This window comes from Penaeus monodon, unplaced genomic scaffold, assembly GCF_015228065.2.
Source record: "Penaeus monodon isolate SGIC_2016 unplaced genomic scaffold, NSTDA_Pmon_1 PmonScaffold_1306, whole genome shotgun sequence".
NCBI classification, from domain to species: domain Eukaryota; kingdom Metazoa; phylum Arthropoda; class Malacostraca; order Decapoda; family Penaeidae; genus Penaeus; species Penaeus monodon.
Genome location: NW_023642000.1, coordinates 1 through 12,500, shown reverse-complemented (window position 1 = coordinate 12,500; position 12,500 = coordinate 1). Strand labels below are relative to the sequence as shown.

Here is a 12,500-nt window from a genome sequence, read left to right as displayed (position 1 = left end):
GAATTTAAGTGAAAAAAGATGAATTGAGACTGGATCTGTTGGACTTTAAATTTTTGCTGCACCAATTTTACCTCTCTGCAAGATTTTAAGGTAATGGCTATAATCTTTTTTTTAGATATTGCATGGCTATATGCTTTACTTAATGCTATCTGATTTTCTTTTGCTTAGACTTTGCACCATTTACTAATACCTTCAAATTTAAGCTCTGGGGGACTCTTAGGGTGTTATTAATTGTTTATTATTTTCATGGTTATTTATTATCTCTCTGGTCTTCAATTAAATTCCTAAAGTTATTTTACAGTCCTTGATAATAAATTGACCAAATTTTGTATGCATTCGTATGATATATTATTCAAAACTAATACTGAAGAAAACTTGACCTTTATCCCCCTCCCTTCCTTAGGTCAACACACTCCCAGAAAAAACCAAAAAAAGGTTTGGTGGTCGACGGATTCAGACATACCTGGCAGTTTCTTTCACTTATCCTGTACATCTTCACAAAGATATCGGTAAGAAACATCTGTGGGTTGCCATTATTATGCAAATTCACATGTTTAAAAGAAAAATTAAATTGTAACTTTTTTTTTTTTTTTTTTTGACTCATTATGTTTCAATAATTGTGAAAATGTAAGATAAGATTTCAAATATGATTGATTAAATCAACCATATATTTATGATTATACAGATTTATTATTTTGATATTAAATTTTTTACAAAGTAGTCTCAGTAAATGGAGAAATTTCTCTAATAGTGGGTAAGTGAATCATATGAATTAATTTTTATAGAATATGATCCCATTTGGATTAGTAGATTAATCAGATGTAAACCAGGAAAGAGAGGTTGGCTTGTAATTAATTTTCTCCAATTTCTTTTTAGGTAACTTGTATTCAGGGCAAATTTTCATCCAGCAAGCCACAAAGATTAACAACCTTACCTGTCCATTGTGTTTCTACTGGTTATGACAGCCATTTTGTACAGTGGTTGGAGGCCTTGCTGCTGTCATCTACACAGATAACCCTGCAGTTCTTCATCATGATTGGAGGATCATTTTACGTCATGATTAAAGGTAAGAGGAGTGGTAAAATTAGTAGTAAAGGTGTTGGTATCCATATCTAAAAAGGCTGGTAATGATTTTGAGATTTCACTCACTAAATTCATATTTTAAACTTAATGTTTTCTTAAGAGATGATAGGTTTTTTGTATTTTTTTTGATAAGATTGTTTTAATTGTGCACATTACAGTAAAATCTAATTAAGTGAATGTTCAAGTAATCATGTGTTTGGGATTAACAATTGAAATTTTCATTTATTAAATCAGAGTGAAGAAAAGGAAGCAAAGGAAAAAGGGAATTTATATAGAGTTGTTTCTTATTACTTCCTATGGAATATATTACTGATGCCAGGAAGGACAGTTGAAGATGAAGTATAATAAAGTTGATTTATGTGCTGTCTAGGGTGTTTTCTATTGTTTTTAAATGTATGATTGATGGTGTTTTTAAACTAGAGTTTTTTATGTTTTTTATTTTTCAGGCTTATATACAGTTGGTGGATACTCTGAGCTGCAAACCAATTACCTAGCCTCAATCCCTGAAAAGCTGCTTCCAACTCAACGTGTGGACTTCCTCGAGTAGATTCATGGAGAATGTTGAGAGATGCAGACACCTCTGTTAGTGACATGCCTTGGCCCAGGTTTTTCTGCTTGGCCAGATACCTGCTTCATTTGGTACTGGTGTGCAGACCAAAGTGAGTTTATGTAAAGCTTTTCTAGTATGTAAAATCTCTTAAGGGATGTACAGTTTTGGGTATATATGAAAGCCATAGACAACATAGTCCCACCAGGTGTTCTCTGCATCTGGTAACACTTTGTTATGTGAAGTGAACAGAACATCTTCTTTTGTTTCCCAGCTGGTACATAACAATTGTGTTAAATGATAGTTTTATTAATAAGTTTCCCATTGTAAGTATCAGCATAAAATCTGAACCAATATAATTCAGTAAAAAACACAGCAGTTGTGTCAGAGAGGAGAGAAGTCTTACTGACCTGTAGACACTAGACTTCAAGATGTCCATAGCTTTAAAATCCAGTGCAACTTTCCCCTAAACCACCTGGTTTATTGTTAAAAGTTATTGACCCATGGGGATATCTTACCTTTTTGTGAGTCATACCTGGAAGAGCACCAGCTTCACCCAGTGAACCAAACTCTTGCCCAACTTGACGGGTGGTACAGGGTATGTTACAGAAAATTGAATATTATGAAAATATATAAAAAAACCATACAAATAATCTCTAGTTACTATTCTTATTGCACAGATTTTGTAGACTATCTGAATGATAATATGGAGTCTACTCAACAAAAAAAGTATATTACCATCTTGATATAGTATAACAAATGACTGATATAGACCTCAGTATATGCAAAACAACAAAAAATGTGAATGTAGAATAAAGCTAACACCACTGTAAAGAAAAAGCATGGAGTCTTGATTTTATTTTTCCTACAGGGCCATACCCCTAGGAGAGTCACCATTTAAATAAGCCTAATGCCCCAGTTTTAGTTCACATGCAAGCCACGAGGCCCCCTAATCCAACAGGCTAATTATTTAAGTGATTTATGGGGTGGCATTATATAAACTGCTGTAGCAGCATAAAAGTTTCCAGTAGAGTTCACCTTTTACACAGACCTGACCAAAAAGTTATCTTCCCCATTCTCCCTTTGCACACATTCTTTTAGTCTTGTTCTTAGAATTAAATTCAATTGTTATATTTTCAGTGTCTTTTTTTTAAATGAAATGCTGTGTTCGAGAGACTGAGAGTAAAGAATTGGTGAATAATGGTGTCTAGGTTTTAGGTGTTGATGATAAGATAGGTTAGAAACATGTTCATGAATAACTGGGTTGAGGTATCCCTGACCATAAACATGCTTGTAGAATTAGGGGAGGAAGGGGTGCATATACTGTAGAAGTTTGGAGGAGACATAAGTTATAATGAAAAGTTTCATTTTTGCAACTGCCAGCATATTACTTGGAATCATAATATGCCAATATATTTTTATGGACACAACCATCCATTTAAAAACTAAATTATTTTGAAAAACAGAACAAAATTTGCCAAAACTTGCATCATATTTTACTCAGTGGATGCTGTGCTAGATCTGTCAGTTATTATGGAAATTTACATTTTCTCTCTGTTTACACTTACTGTATTTGTACTAATTATTAGGTCAAAGTCTTATGCTGATTTTTACAAAGGCCATATTTTTTGTAAATATCATTTGATGTAATGATTATGTGCTCACTCCCCAGCTGCACACAACATACGTAGTGGTTCATGGCAAAACCCACATAATACATTGTTACCAGGTGTGAAGAATCCCTAAAAGGGGAAAAATGCTGACTATTTTTTTTAAACCTTTCATTTGACTCTATGTGAAACAAGCACGCAAAGTTAGTCATACATGCTGATGCACTCAAATACAAACACAGACATGCCCATATACACCCCAGCCCATGCATGCATGCATGTTTTGTGCACACACACACACACACACACACCCCACACACCACACACACACACACCCACACACACACACACACCACCCCACACACACAACACACACACACACACACACACACACCCATACGCGCATACACATACACATACACCATGCACATAAACATGCACACACACATGCACACACACATGCACAAAACCATGCACACACACATGCACACACCATGCACATACACTATGCACACACACATATGCACACACACAATCCCACCACCACACACGCACACACACACACAACTCATACGCACACACACACCCACACAAGCACTCTCTCTCTCACACATTTATTTACACAAAAATATGTACGCATACACACAAATACTCATTCACACTTGCTGTCACTCCAAAAATTGAATGTATATATTGTGTGTATCTCAGTATGGGGGTGTAAGTGAGAGACTGAGAAGTGCTGTTAAGAAATAATTGTCAGAAGAAATAAGCATCATGCTCAGGACATAGCACAGTGATAACAGAAACTCTAATGATAAGGGCTTTTTAAATAGCCTTTGGCTTCCATATAAATAAATTACTGTTCTAGACAATCCAGAAGAGAGATTAAGAGGTTTTGACAGCTTTTTCTCCTATGAGTGTTTATCTATACTTATTAATTGGGTTTTTCTATAGATTTTTTCCTTTTTCTTTTCATTGTAGATGGTGGTGCAACGAGTGATGGGAGCCAAAGTTTATCACATGCCAAAGGAGGAACAATATTTGCTGGCTATGTCAAGCTTTTGCCTTTATTTATTATGGTTCTTCCTGGTAAGACAAATAACATTTTTTTTTGTCCCCTCTCTCTCTCCTCTCTCCCCTCCTCTCTCCTCTCTCTCTCTCTCTCTCTCTCTCTCTCTCTGTTTCTGTCTCTCACTCTCTCTCTCTCTCTGTTGCTCTTTCTGTCTCTCTCTCTCTCTCTCTGTTGCTCTCTCTCTCTCTTGTTGCTCTCTCTCTCTCTCTCTCTCTTCTCTCCCCTCTCTCTCTTCTCTCTCTCTCTCCCTCTCTCTCTCTCTCTCTCTCTCTCTCTCTCCTCTCTTTCTCTCTTTGTTGCTCTCTCTCTTTCTCTCTTTGTTGCTCTCTCTCTTTCTCTCTTTGTTGCTCTCCCTCTTTCTCTCTCTCTCTTTCCCTTCCCCTCTCTCTCTCTCTCTCTCCCCTCTCTTCTCTCTCCTCTCTCTCTCTCTCCTCTCCTTCTCTCTCTCTCTGTCTCTCTCCCCTTCTCTCTCTCCTCTCTCTCTCTCTCTCTCTCTCTCTCTCTCTCTTCTCTCTTTTTTTCCTCTCTCTGTATTGCTCTCAATCTAGAAGATTTTGTTGATAGATAGTCATTTAATTGTACACGTCAGTAACCTATGAGTCTTCACTTTTCAGGCATGATAGCTCGTGTCTTATTCCCCAATGAAGTTGGTTGTATAGACCCAGATGAGTGTTTACAAATTTTTGAAACCCTCTCGTGCCCCTCTTGCTCCAATTCTGCATACCCAAGCTGGTTTTTAGAGTATATGCCAAGTGGTGTTCGAGGTGTCATGCTCTCCGTTATGCCCCTCTGCCCTTATAAAGCGATTTTAAACTTCTATTTTCCCAACTCAGCATCAACACTGTTTACCAGGATATGTTGGAGTATTTACAGACCAAGGGCCAAACAGAGAGAGCAACTTTTGGTTTGGAAGGTAAGAAGGCTTTTATACCTGGCCATTGCTTTTACTAACTATAAATGTATATAATTGTACTTACTGCTATGCAGTTGGTATACTTATGAGACAGAAAATTTTTTTCATTTTTGCAAAGAAACAGTGTTTAAAGAAAGAGATCCAATGCCTTTATGACAGCTATGATAAAACCAAAAATAAGTCCAGTCCTCATCTTTGAAATGAAATTTTATAACTAGCTTTTTGCAGTCATAATTAGTTAACTTAGAAATCACAGTTAAAGTGCAAGTATTTGTTCTGTTGGAAGGTTTCAAACTTCTCTGTTACCAGATATAAAACAGTAATGATAGGTTGAGTTTTGCACTACATCAGAGTCTTGACATGATCTATTATAGATGTATATGGATTAGTATATTTATACTTGCTGCTTTTTAAACAAAAGAGTATAACCTCCGTGTTTTCTTGAGGGATAATAGTATAATTAGAGTATATCTCTATGGTTATTCAAAATAACATCATGAATATATTAAGTCAAAACCTTTTTGGTGACATATTTTATATAGGCTTTGTGTGAAACAAGTTTTGAGTAAAGGACGAATGATTTCTGGATAAAAAATTTTTTAGTTCTGATATCAAAACTATTTGCTTTCTAACGTTTTTTGAGTGTATGAAGTCCATTGCAACTTTTTAGCTGTGTATACTTGAAAGCAAGGAAACAACAAGTAACATCTTTGTGATTTTCTTGTTAAAAGGTATGAAATGTTGTTATTATACTGCTTGATTCTAGCCAACTTCCCCCAAAGGTTTTGCCTTAAGAAGCATGTGCAACTTCATTTCTCATTCTTTTCTTTAAATATCATTTTCTTTCTCTCTTCTTTGTGTATTGTGGGCACTCGTTAAGATCATCTGTCACACCACACCCAATGTTGATTTTCAGAAGTCTGAAAGATTGGCGTATTTTTGTCTTTAATAGTAACATATAATACTATTTGTAATTTAATTTTTTTTCCAGGATCTTTATTGTGTTTCTTGTATGATTTCTATTATATGGACCCAGTGATAGAGCAGACGCAGGGGGCCAGTTATACCTCTACATACAGGCCATTGCTGCTTACCTTGCACCACCCATTGCTGCTATCTACTGCATGGCCATTGTGTGGAAACGAATGAATGAACAAGTAAGGACCTCATTTTGCATCTTACTATTAAGTTTGATATTTTTTTATATTCAGTAAATTAAAGAAAGTATTTCAACAGGGTCACTATAACACTGCCTAATTTTGATTCCCTTATCTTCACAGGGTGCATTTTGGGGTCTCATGAGTGGCTTTGGTGGTGGGAATGGTACGCATGAGTTTGGATTTTTACTATGGGGAACCACCATGCAATGAAGAAGATAATCGACCATTCATTGTTGCTAAAGAAAGTTTCTTGCACAAAAAGGTTTACTCATTACTTAAGTAAAATGCTTTGTTACTTGTAGGGATGTTTCTTTCTTTTTGGGTTTAATATGTAGAGAAAATGTTCTATTTTGTAATGAATGTTTCATCCCAAAATTATTACCTAGGGTGTGATTTTTTATGCTAATATATGAAACAAGTCTCGCATTACATGATTTTTCCCAAAATTACCGTATAACCTTAGCAATGAAAAGAAATGTAGAAGTATTTTTTATCAAAAAAGTGGCTTCTCCTCTGCTATCTCCTGGTTGGAAAGTTTTTAATTCAAATAAAATAGGAACTAAGGTCTATAGGTCACAGAAAAATTAAACGCTGTTCAGAAATACGAAGTTTTATCATTCTTTCCCAACTTCTGCTTTAGGACCTCTCCCCCCCATTACTTAGCTGGGGTGGTGTAGTTTGGACATAGTTGTTTCCAGTCATTTTTTAGTGTACCTGATTTTAAATTAGCACTGGTTTTTACATCAAGTGTTGTTAGTCCTATGAGAAGCAAGAGCAGAGATAGGATTGTAAATATCATCCACCGGTTCTCTCCAGAAGTGTCTGTGTGTTTTGGATGTCATTCCCATGTTTCTGTGGATGTAAGTAATTTCATATGCATTAGCTTTATAGGCCCTGTATTTTTTTCAAAGAGGTGGTTTCTCTTACCTCAATCTCAATTCTTTTTGGTAAAGGAACATATCCCCTCTATTTAACAAGAGGGTTTTTCAGAAGAAAGATATGATAGAGAAATATTACAGGAGCCAGTAGGAGATATTGAAATAGATATTTAGTATGAGGGGGAAAACACTGTATACCCTTTATTCCCTTAGTTTGTATGGTGTATGGTTGAAAGGGAAAATTTTTTTGAGAGTTTTCTGTTGAGAATATAGCAAAAGTAGGGTGCTAATATTCAACTTTTTTTTTAAGTTGAATGTATGATTAATTACACATTGAGGTTAAGAATGGGTTTTTAAAAAAAAGACAAGTAAAATGAAGGGAGTTACCTTCGAATTTATTCTTCCATTATGACAGGGGTAAATTTAAGACAAATAGGATTTTTTTAACCAGGACACAGATTGTCCTATACTTCATTGTATTTCCTTTTGAATTATGATTAGGTTTGGAAGTGTATTCCCATAGTCAGTTTGTTTAAATTCTCAGGTATTAGACACAGGTATGCTTTCATTACAATTTTTTACTTTCATTTTCTTTCATTTTAAAAACTAATCCAACATAACCCTTATTACAGGTTTCCATTAGTTGAGCCATGAGACAGGCTTTGGGAACCACAGAAACAGTTATCTTTTGTCTGTGTAGATTTAAATTCTGTGAAGCTTTATATATGCATGTGTTATGACCTGGGTGCTGCATTTTCAATTTAAAAAAAAAGACTTGATTTAAAAAGATAATTTTAAAGTTGCATGACTGTGTTTCTCCTCTTTCTTCCCTTTTAAACTTTTAGTTTTTTTTTGATAGTGGGGAACTCCTTACTGTCACCAAAACTGTATTATAATACCTATTTGAATAAATAGATAATTCTAAGTAATTAAATAAAAATAATTATTTTGCATAACTTAGCTCTAACTTAAATTTAAAGGATTGTTATATTTTTTTGAATTTGTAGGCAACTAGCTAGCTAACTAGCTAGAAACTACTACTTCAACTAGTTTCTTTATTATAGTGCCATTTTCTTTATTATAGTGCCACAGTGCAGTGTTATCTACTATTGCTCTTTAGAATCTGTGCTCAGCTTTTAAAAAGGACCTCTAGAGGCTTTTTAAAGGCCATTGCTAATATCTAATTTTTACCACCTTAAATTCACTGAAGATCACCTTTTCACGTCACGTTATCTTCTATTGCCCTTTTTGTCTATTGCCTCTTTATTCATGAAGTTCATTCTCTTACAGTAGTAATAAACATTGGAATCCCATACTGTTTTTTTTAAGCTTCATATTTCTTATTTTTGCTCCTCTGTGTTTTGCATAGGCTCTTGTTAAGGGGGGAATCATGAAAGAACTCTGATTATTTTTGCAAACTCATGGGCTGACCCAATGAGAAAATGTACCACGTGATATACATCCTTCTCATAGCTTCCCCTATTAATATATTTGATATATTAAAAGCACTAGTATGAAAATGTATAATTAAATACTTCAAGTAAGCAGTGTCAAAGGGAAAAAGGTATTTTTTCGTATAAATTTAAACCATGTTTTTAGTCTTGATTTAAGAGATAAAGCATGTTTGACATGGAATATAGAGGAAATCAGCCTGACTTTGCAAGAATTTTTTTTTTTTTTTTTTTTTTTTTTTTACTAGTTTTCTATAGATTTACAGTTGATGACAGAATGTGACTACTTTTTTTCTGCCATAAGTATTTATAACAGTTTTATTATAAGTTTTTTCATTATTATTTAGCATTACCCTACACACTCTTTACATGGCAGGGTTAGTCACATTTATTTTTTTTCTTTTTTTAAACACAAAATATTTCATATATATAAAAATCAGATTCTCTGTCATAGTAAAACAGTTTTTTAGGTTGATTAGATTCCATTTTTTTTTCTTACAGTCTGGTCTAAAGGAGGTGAAAAAGTTCACTAATTTTTCCTGTTTTATGTCCCGTCCTCAACATTTTATCTAATTACCTGTGAGAGACACTCATTAGACCATTTGTTATCTTGGCAACTGGGGGCTTTTTCCTCACTGACCATCCTCTGGTCATCCTCATCTTCTTTCTCATGGGAAGGTGAGTTAGTCTCCTATCCACTGCTTCTTCAAAAATAGCAAGACCCCTTTCCCTCCTCATCTTCTTGTCTCATGGTAAGGTGAGTTAGTCTACCCCATCCACTGCTTCTTCAAACTAGCAAGAAACCCCTTTTCCCTCAAGAGCTAAATTATTATGTTTAATTGGGTATTCCTTTGTTAAGCTCGTTTTTCCACCATCAGCAGTGTGGTGTTTTTCCTGTTTTTTTAAACTGGTCTGTTTGTCTTGAGAAGGCAAATATAGTGGGAGTTTGGAGTTAGGGATTTCCTAAAGCAGTGTCTATACTCCTAAATTTGTTCAGTTTTGATTTTGTCACTCATGTATATCCTGTGCTTTCAATGATACTCCAAAATGGGAGATAATGATTATTCATATATAATATATATATATATAATTATTATATATATATATATATATTAATTATATTATATTATATATATATATATTATATATTATATATATATAGATTCTATCGTGTAATAAAGTATTATGTATATATAATTTTATAAAATATTATTATATATATATATAAAATAAAATATTTTATATATATATATATATATATATATATATATTATACATATATACATATATATATATATATTTAGTATACACACGCATGCGCGCACACACACACACACCCCACACACCCCACACACACACACACACCCCACACACACACACCACACACAAAACACACACACACACACCCACACACACACACACACACATATATGTAAATAACAACCCTCCCTTTACCAGGACTCGAACCTAGGGCACTTTCCGGGGGATGAAACCAAAGGGCCCGTGCTAAATCAGCCATGCCCCACGACCCACTAAAAGGAGTGTGCAACTAGGATCTCATAGCTCCATAGACATTACCTATCTACTCATACTTGAGTGGTAATGCATACAGCTGGAAACCAGGAGGGTCTTAATGAATCCATAATGATCTCCATATGTAAATAAAAAACTCTTAGGATGAAAGCAAGGATCTAACCTTATATGTGTATGCGTGTGTGTGTGGTGTGTGTGTGTGTGTGTGTGTGGTGTGTGTGTGTATTATATATATATATATATATATATATATATATTATATATATTATATATATATATAATATATTGTTGTGTGGGGTGTTGGTGTATATATAATATATATATATATATAATATATATATATATATATATATATAATATATATATTAATATATTATATATATATTGTGTATATATATATATATTATATATAATATATATATATATATATATATATATATATCTATATATATATATATATATAATCCACACACACACGCACCCCACACACACACACACACACACACACACACCACACACACACCCACACACACACACACACACACAAAACACACAACACACACACACACACACTATATATATATTATACACCCTATATTTTACACACAGTCCTCTAGACAGACTTATGCATATTTCAGATCAGAGTTAGTTGTTATACTTCTACTGTAGACCTGTCCGTGCATTCAGTTCTATGTTATTCCCTTTGTGTGTTTTTAAACCCCACTTGTGTGTATGGGAAGAAATTGCAATTAACTTTGATATATATAACTCCCACAATACTTTATACTGGGGTGCTGAAATGATACTCATAGAATTTGGCTCAAGCAATGCTGACAAAGAGGGATAAATGGTAGGGATGCTATGAGGAGGTAGCAAGTGTATCCTTTGTTTCCATTACCCCAGTACTAATGCACTAGCAGTGTTAACAGCATGGAGTTTTTTTTTTCTTTTGGAGAATTTGGTTCCACTCTTTCTAGTAAAATTCTTTTTTTGTCCAGGCATTTACACAAAGCTTTCCACTGATCAGACTCCTTATGACGGGAATTGATAATTCATTAACAGTAAAACTCAGTGAAAATCGTAGGAGGGATTAGTTAAATGTAGCAGTTCCACCCTTTTGAGGTATTGTTTCTTTAGTATACACTCACCCTTTGGTGTCCCAGAATGAAATATACTGGACCAAACTTTACCCTTCTAATTTTACAAAATTATGTTTGTAAAGTGGTACTAAAAGATAATTTATCAATACCTTTATATTTTACATACTTAAAGAAAATTTTTGGTCTAAAAAATGTTCCCCCCTATTCATTCATTTAGTAGTTATAGTTACTACTATGGTCATGGAAGGAATTTTTTTCTATGATGTGCTTATGTATACAACAGATATCAGTGGGCATATTTCACAAAGGATTTAAAAAATGTCAATGAATCAGTTCAGTCCAGTCCTTCCTTTATCCCTTCATTGGTCAGTGATTAATCCTTAGCATTCTCACCAGCACAAGTAGTCATCCTGTCCACCTGTTAGATGAGATTATCTTCCAGGATGGCTTCCCTTTGCTACTTCCCTTCAGAGTGACTTCTCTAGTTTCTCATTTTGGACCCTTTAGGAGATTATGCTAAGATCTTTTATGGCTCCTTTTCCCTGTCTCAGGAGTACTTGTTGTTAGTGTGCTTTATCTTGATTTTTCTCTTATTTTCACTTCTCCCCATTGAGGCCAATTTTTTTGTAAATCATCCTCTCTGTAGCTTTAGTCAGATAGGTTTCTTTTAAAATCTCAGAAATTATCTCATGTATATCCTTGGTAACCTGCCACATCCCCAACTTTTTTAATGATGATACTGCTACTATTTTCACACAAAAACTGTTGATTTTATTACTGGGTATCAGTAAGCAGGATTGTAAGCTGGCAAAATACTTTTGGGAAGATATACACTTGGTTCATCCTGACAGCTGCTCTTATTTTATCCCTCCAACTTAACTCAATCTTCAAATATATAGCTGTCAAAGAATCTGATATTCTGTAAGGCTTCCAGATATAGACTGTTACCAGTTCTGATCACTACTAGTTATATTAGGCTTTTGGTTTTGCTGTGCAGAAGTTCATTGGTCAGTTACATGCAGTACTTGCCTCATTCTGTGTGTTCCTTACAAGGTCTCTTGGTGCAGTAGGTCGCATCCAAATTCTTATGGTATACATGTCCTCCTATCCTCAGTTTCATTGACTAACCACAAGACCCTTTGCTTTTTTGGTG

The 12,500-nt window shown here is 34.4% G+C and overlaps 1 pseudogene; it reads left to right on the top strand.

The window, feature by feature from the left end:
- LOC119569168 overlaps nucleotides 1-12,413 on the top strand; it is a 13,090-nt pseudogene extending 677 nt beyond the window's left edge.
- Nucleotides 12,414-12,500: the final 87 nt, after the last annotated feature.